Consider the following 6,664-nt stretch of genomic DNA (forward strand, 5'->3'; position numbering starts at 1 on the left):
AAAATAAAATAAAATAAAATAAAATAAAATAAAGGTGAAGAAATAGAAGAACACAGAGGGAAGCCATCGCTGTCTGAGAGCAGAGGCTATGCTTTTTCTTTCTCCCCTCGCATCTCAGAAATACACAAGTATCATTTGCAACACAGGTATGCCTAGGTTGAAGAAACTGAGTAAACATGCATATTTCTCGCAGTTAGTTCTTTCTTTAGAACATAGAAGAGAGTGCCTAGTTGTTAGTTGGAAAGTTTAGAGGTATCATTCTATTTTTGGAGTGAGTCCCTTCCCCTTTTCTTGTAACTTCAAGTGCAGCTTATTATGCTCTTATCTAGCTCAAAAGATTAGGGTAAAGCATTTTGTAAAGTGTAAAAAAGCTGGTGAAATGATGAACAGTGGTTAAAACTGAACACGAGAGGGAACAAGGAATACCTTGTTGTGGTGTAAAGTCTCTGTGCTTAGCTGTGCCAAAGAATTTTTTTCAGGAAAACTTGCACAAGATCTTGGCAGTGGTGTCTTGGGCTTTATCTTTTTAAGTAAGTGTTCATTACTGCTTACATCATTGTTGCTATTATTATTTTGATAAGTGTGCATTGCCAAGGATGCTCTGTGTCAGGGGTTCTCCAACTCCCATGTGCACGAGAATCACACACAGGGCTTGTGAAAATCGCAGAGTCCATAACTCCCCCAGAGAACTGGATTCTGCAGGTCTTGTCTTGGAAGCTGCAATTTTGGCCTTTGCATTAATTAAAATTTCTTGGCTAGTACAAAATCACAAAGTTGTAAGTTAGAATGCACTAAAAAAAATTGTTCTTTTCACCCCTCTACCTCAGTCAGTTCCTCTCCCAGATGTTACTTCCTTCTTTTTCTCTTTCTTCCTTTCCTTTCCTTCTTTCTTTTCTTTTCTTTTTCTCCTTCTCCTCCTCCTCCTCCTTCTTCTTCTTTCATTTCTTTCCTTTCTTTCCCTTCCTTCCTTCCCCCCCCTTTTTTTTTTCGCTAGAGTCTCCCTCAGTCACCCAGACTGGAGTGCAGTGGCATGATTTTGGCTCACTGCAACCTCCACCTGCCAGGTTCAAGTGATTCTCCTGCTTCGGCCTCCCCAGTAGCTGGGACTACAAGCATGCACCGCTACACCCAGCTAATTTTTGTATTTTTAGTAAAGATGGGGCTTCTCCATGTTGGTCAGGCTGGTCTTGAACTCCTGACCGCAAGTGATCTGTCGGCTAGGCCTCCCGAAGTGCTGGGATTACAGGCGTGAGCCACCGCGCCTAACCATAACTTCTTATTTCTTGCATAGATTGTATGCATTGACTAGGGACACACAATATATTCCAGTTTTTTGACATATAGGATAGCGCACTATACACATTGCTTTGCATTTTGCTTTTTTCACTTAGCATATCTGGGTAGGTCATTATTTAATCAGTGCCATATTTAAGTACATTTGTTTCCAGCCTTTGGTTTTTTTGAGTAATGCTGCAATTAATATCCCTTATCTGTGTCATTTCACGCAGGTGCAAATATACCTGTAAAATGAATTTCTGGAAGTAGCATTACTGACTCAAGGGTATCTACTTTTCATTTTGATAGATATTGCCAAATTGCTCTCACAGAGGTTTCCCCAATTTGTACTCCCACCAGCAATGGACAAGAGTGTTTTTTCTTTGTCACACAAGTCTGGTGTCAAACATTCTGATCTTGTCAGTCTTGATTCTCTGAGTTTTGTTTTGCATTTCTCTTATTGTGAGTGAAGTCGAACATATTTTCCTATGATTAGGAGCCATGTGTAATTCCTTTTATGTGAACTTTTTGCCCATCTCTGTCCATTTTCTTTACTTATTTTTTCTATTGGGTTATCAGTCTCATTGATTTGAGAAGTTCTTCACATGTTAAGGAAGGAAGCCCTTTGTCTGAAATATACTTGAAATATATATACATATATTCTGGCTTTTTGTTTTACTTTGTTTATACTTTTTAAAAAGTCATGATGATCTTTTCTTTCATAAAGTAATTCAATTTATTGGTCTTTTCTTTTATGACTTTGGAGTTTTGTATAATATTAGGAAGGCCTTCCCCACCATTAAGATGATTTTTTTTAAATCCCGTGTTTTCTTCTAGTATTTTTATGGTTTTATTTTTGAGGTTTGCATTGTTTTTTAAATCTGGAACTTTTGTTGTTGGTTGTTGTAACATGTAGAATATATATTCAACATTTGTCCAAATGGCAACCTTATTGTCGCAGCATCATTTCCTGAAAAATCCATTTCCCTCCCACTGATTGAAAATAGAAAGTCAAAATCATATAAATTCTCATATGTATATGTACTCTTTTATAAATTCTTATGTGGATATATATTTAATATAGATTTACATATACATTTGGGTCTATTTCTGGGTTTTCTATTTTGTACCAATGATATGTTTATATATGTGTCAATCTCATACTTTTTTTTGATTATTATATAAGCATGCCTCACTTAGCAACAAGAATACTTTCTGAGAAGTACATCAGGCAATTTCATCATTGTGTGAACATCACAGAGTGTGGTTACATAAATTTAGATGGTTTAGCCTACCACATACCTAGGCTATAATGATATAGCCTATGGCTCCTAGGCTACAAACTTGTACAGCATGTGACTCTACTGAATACTGTATGCAACTGTAACACAATGGTAAGTATTTATGTATCTAAACATATCCAAACTTAGATAATGTACAGTAAAAATACAGTATTTTCATTTTATGGGACCACCTTCATATATATGCAGTCCATTTTTGACCAAAATGTCATTGTGTGGTGCATGACTATACTTTGCATGTATTTTACTGTTTAGAAGGTCAGCTCCTTTTCATTGATCTTATTTTTTAAATAAGAATTTGATCACTATTCTTGCTTACTTCTTTTTCCACATAAACTTTAGAATTAGCTTGTTCCTTTTCAAAAAAATCCTGTTGGTATTTTTATTGGAATAGTATTAAAATTTTAGATTAGCTTAGGGAGAATTAATATCTTAATTTTGTTAAGTCTTCCTGTCCAAGATGAAGTATGTCTTTTTTGTTTGTTAAAATTTTTTTTTCTGTGTCCCTCATAAGCATTTTAACCTTTTCTTCCTGAAGATCTTGTGCATGTTTCTGGTTAAGTTTATTCTTAGATGTTCAGTACTTTTTGATGTTAGTTTATTCTAATGGATTGTCATGTTCATTAAGAGTATAGTAAGCCTCTTTCCCAGAACCATTTAAAATTCTCATATTTTTTTTCGGTCGATTCTCTTGTGTTTTCTGAGAGAATATGCAGTTTCTATTTGTACTGCTGGTGGTTCAGGTGTTGGTGGAAACACTTTTCATGGTGTTGTCTGATTAAGGAAATCTAGGTACCTCACACTGCATTTATTCACTTAAATCATCGATTCATATAACTTTAGAGATGGAAGAGACTTGACTGAGGTCCAGCTGAGGAAACAGTCTCAGAAAGGTTGGGTTGTGGTTCGTCAGTATAGAGCTCAGGTTTCCAGGCTCGGGGATCCATGACCTTGATGCTGTGGGCTAGGCTGAGAGGTCCCTGAAGGAAATGCAAGAACCAAACACTGTGAGCAAAAGCTTGGACTTTGGCAGAGGCTATAACTTCTTTTTACTCTGAGTAATGCTTCATTAATCAGTTTAGGAATTAACAAGATACTGAGACTTGGGCCAGTATGGGTTTTCAAAGATTGCATGTGTCTCCAAACACCACCTCTGAGTTCCCTCCAGGGAGTAGCCCACATGACCATTGGTCTCCAGTGAATCACCAGGCCACATTTGCTGAAGTAAATGGAAGCATTGCGAGAGCAGAAAATCAGGACAGACACCTATACTTGCTAACCCAAACAACCGCCCTTTCTGAGCCACTGGAGATCAGTTATCGCCAAATGGACAGATACACTCAGCAAAGTTTTTGCAGGCTTCACAGCTTGTAAATAAGAGACTGCATTCTTCATGCTCCCTCTTGTTGAATCTGGCAGAGGGAAGACCTCTGGCTCTAATCAGCTGGGCAATGACCAGTAGCTGGGCTGGCAGGAAAGAGTGATGACTCCATTTGAATAAACTTTGTGAACCCACTATAGTTAATTCAGAGGACCCATATACCAAGAACACAGGGCTTCTTATCCATGGAAAATCATCCTGGGAACACCGGTTGCATGTTACTTATAATTTATAATGGCATACCAAATACAAATTGGCCTGTGTGGAATACATTGGCATAGATTTAATAATATTTAACATTTCTATAATTCAACATTCTGTTCATTCTCTCTTATATTCTTTTTTTTCTCTTTTTTGCCATGGAGTCTCACTGTGTCACCCAGGCTGGCGCTATCTTGGCTCACTGCAACCTCCGCCTCCCGGGTTCAAGTGATTCTCTTGCCTCAGCCTCCGAGTAGCTGGGACTATAGGCGTGCGCTACCACGCCTGGCTAATTTTTGTATTTTTAGTAGAGATGGGGGGTTCATCACATTGGCCAGGCTGGTCTCGAACTCCTGACCTCAGGTCATTCACCTGCCTGGGCCTCCCAAAGTGTTGGGATTACAGGTGTGAGCCACTGCACCCGGCCCATTGTTTCTTATATTCTTATTATTCTTTGTACTTTTACCAGGACTTCCTTCTTTGTAGCTTTGTTTACCCTATTCTTCCATTTACATTTTACTGATCACTTGAGTCTCCAAAAAAAATTTCTGACTCTTTGATATCACTAGGCATGATTTCCAGTTGAGTCCTTCCAGGAGAAATTTCAGAAGGTGCCTCCTTTTCTTTCTAAATGGGTCAGAGATACCTTTATTTTGGAACTGACCATGGGAAGCCTTCAGTTGTTTATATCTTGAATTCGGGCAGCAGATGGAGCTTTTCTCCCCTGTCCCCAGCACCATCCAACCTTCTTTCCTTGACCTCTTAGAAGCATTTGACATTGTGGCCCTCTCCATCTTACCTGAAGCCTTCTCCCCCTTTTGACTCCGGAGACATCATAGATAAATCAGGGCTGTGGTGAAATGGAAACACTGTGCCTTCAGAGTCATGCAAATGGGGGTTTGAATCTTGGCTCCACACAGCAGCTCTGAGGCTTGAACAAGTTCTGGAATCTCTCAAGGCTGCAGTGCTCTTATCTCAAAAATGAGGGTGACATAATCTGCCTCGTATGCCAGTCTTCAGCCTTGAAGCCTTATTCAACTTCTGCTTTTTGAGGGTAGGGGCAGAGTTTGTACCCTGGAACATGATGCTAGCATAGTGCCTTTCACAAGATGGGCACTCACTAATTTATCTGCTTTCCACTTCCCATTTTCAGCCTAGAGTCACACCATTCATTCATGCTCCACGTGTTAGGGTTCTCCAGGGAAACAGAACCAACAGGATATATACATATATAATCCATATATTGGATTTTTGATTTTATATATATCCTTGCATATATATATATAGAGAGAGAGAGAGACAGAGACAGAGACAGACAGACACAGAGAGAGAGACAGAGAGACAGAGAGAGATTTGTTTTAAGGAATTGGCTCATGTGATTGTGAGGGCTGGCAAGTCTGAAATCTGTAGAGCAGGCCAGTAAGCTGGTGACTCAGGTGAGAACTGATGTTGGTCTTGAGTCTGAATTCCACAGGGCAGGAGTCTGGAAATGCAGGCAGGGTTTTTATGATGCAGTCTTGAAAATAATTCCCTTTTTTTTTGAGACTGAGTCTCACTCTGTCACCCAGGTTGGAGTGCAGTGGCTTGATCTCGGCTCACTGTAACCTCCACCTCCTGGGTTCAAGTGATCCTCCTGCCTCAGCCTCCCGAGTAGCTGGGATTACAGGTACCTGCCACCATGCCTGGGTGATTTTTGCATGGGGTTTCACCATGTTGGCCAGGCAGGGAAAAGAATTTCTTCTGGAGGAAACTTCAATCTTTACTCTTTTAGGACCTTCTACTGATTGGGTGAGGCCCACATACATGATGGAGGACAATCTGCTTCAAGTCCACTGATTTCAGTGTTAGTCCCATCTAAAAAATACCTTCACAGTGACATCCAGACTGGTGTTTGATTTTTTTTTTGTTTAAAGTTGAGGTCTTGCTCTGTTGCCCAGGCCGGAGTACAGTGGTACCATCGTAATTCAATGTAGCTTCAATTCCTGGGCTCAGGGATCTTCTGCTTCAGCCTCTTAAGTAGCTCTTAAGTACAGGCCTGTGCTGCCATGCTCAGCTAATTTTTTTGTTGTTGTTGTTGAGACAGAGTCTCGCTCTGTCACCCAGGCTGGAGTGCAGTGGGGGGATCTCGGCTCACTGCAACCTCTGCCTCCCAGATTCAAGTGATTCCCCTGCCTCAGCCTCCCAAGTAGCTGGGACTACAGGTGTGCACTAGCACGCCTGGCTAATTTTTTTTTAATTTTTAGTAGAGACAGGGTTTCACCATGTTGATCAGACTGGTCTCGGACTCCTGGCCTGAAGTGATCTGCCCACCTCAGCGTCCCAAAGTGCTGGGATTACAGGCATGAGCCACCACATCCGGCCTAATATGTTTTGTTTTGAGACGCAGTCTTGTTAGGTTGCCCAGACTGGTATCTAATTCTTCAAGCCATTCTCCCACCTCAGCCTCCCAAAGTGCTGGGATTACAGGCTTGAGCCACTGCACCAAGCTGTGGTGTTTGATCAAGCA

This window comes from Pan troglodytes, chromosome 17 (assembly GCF_028858775.2).
Source record: "Pan troglodytes isolate AG18354 chromosome 17, NHGRI_mPanTro3-v2.0_pri, whole genome shotgun sequence".
NCBI classification, from domain to species: Eukaryota; Metazoa; Chordata; class Mammalia; order Primates; family Hominidae; genus Pan; species Pan troglodytes.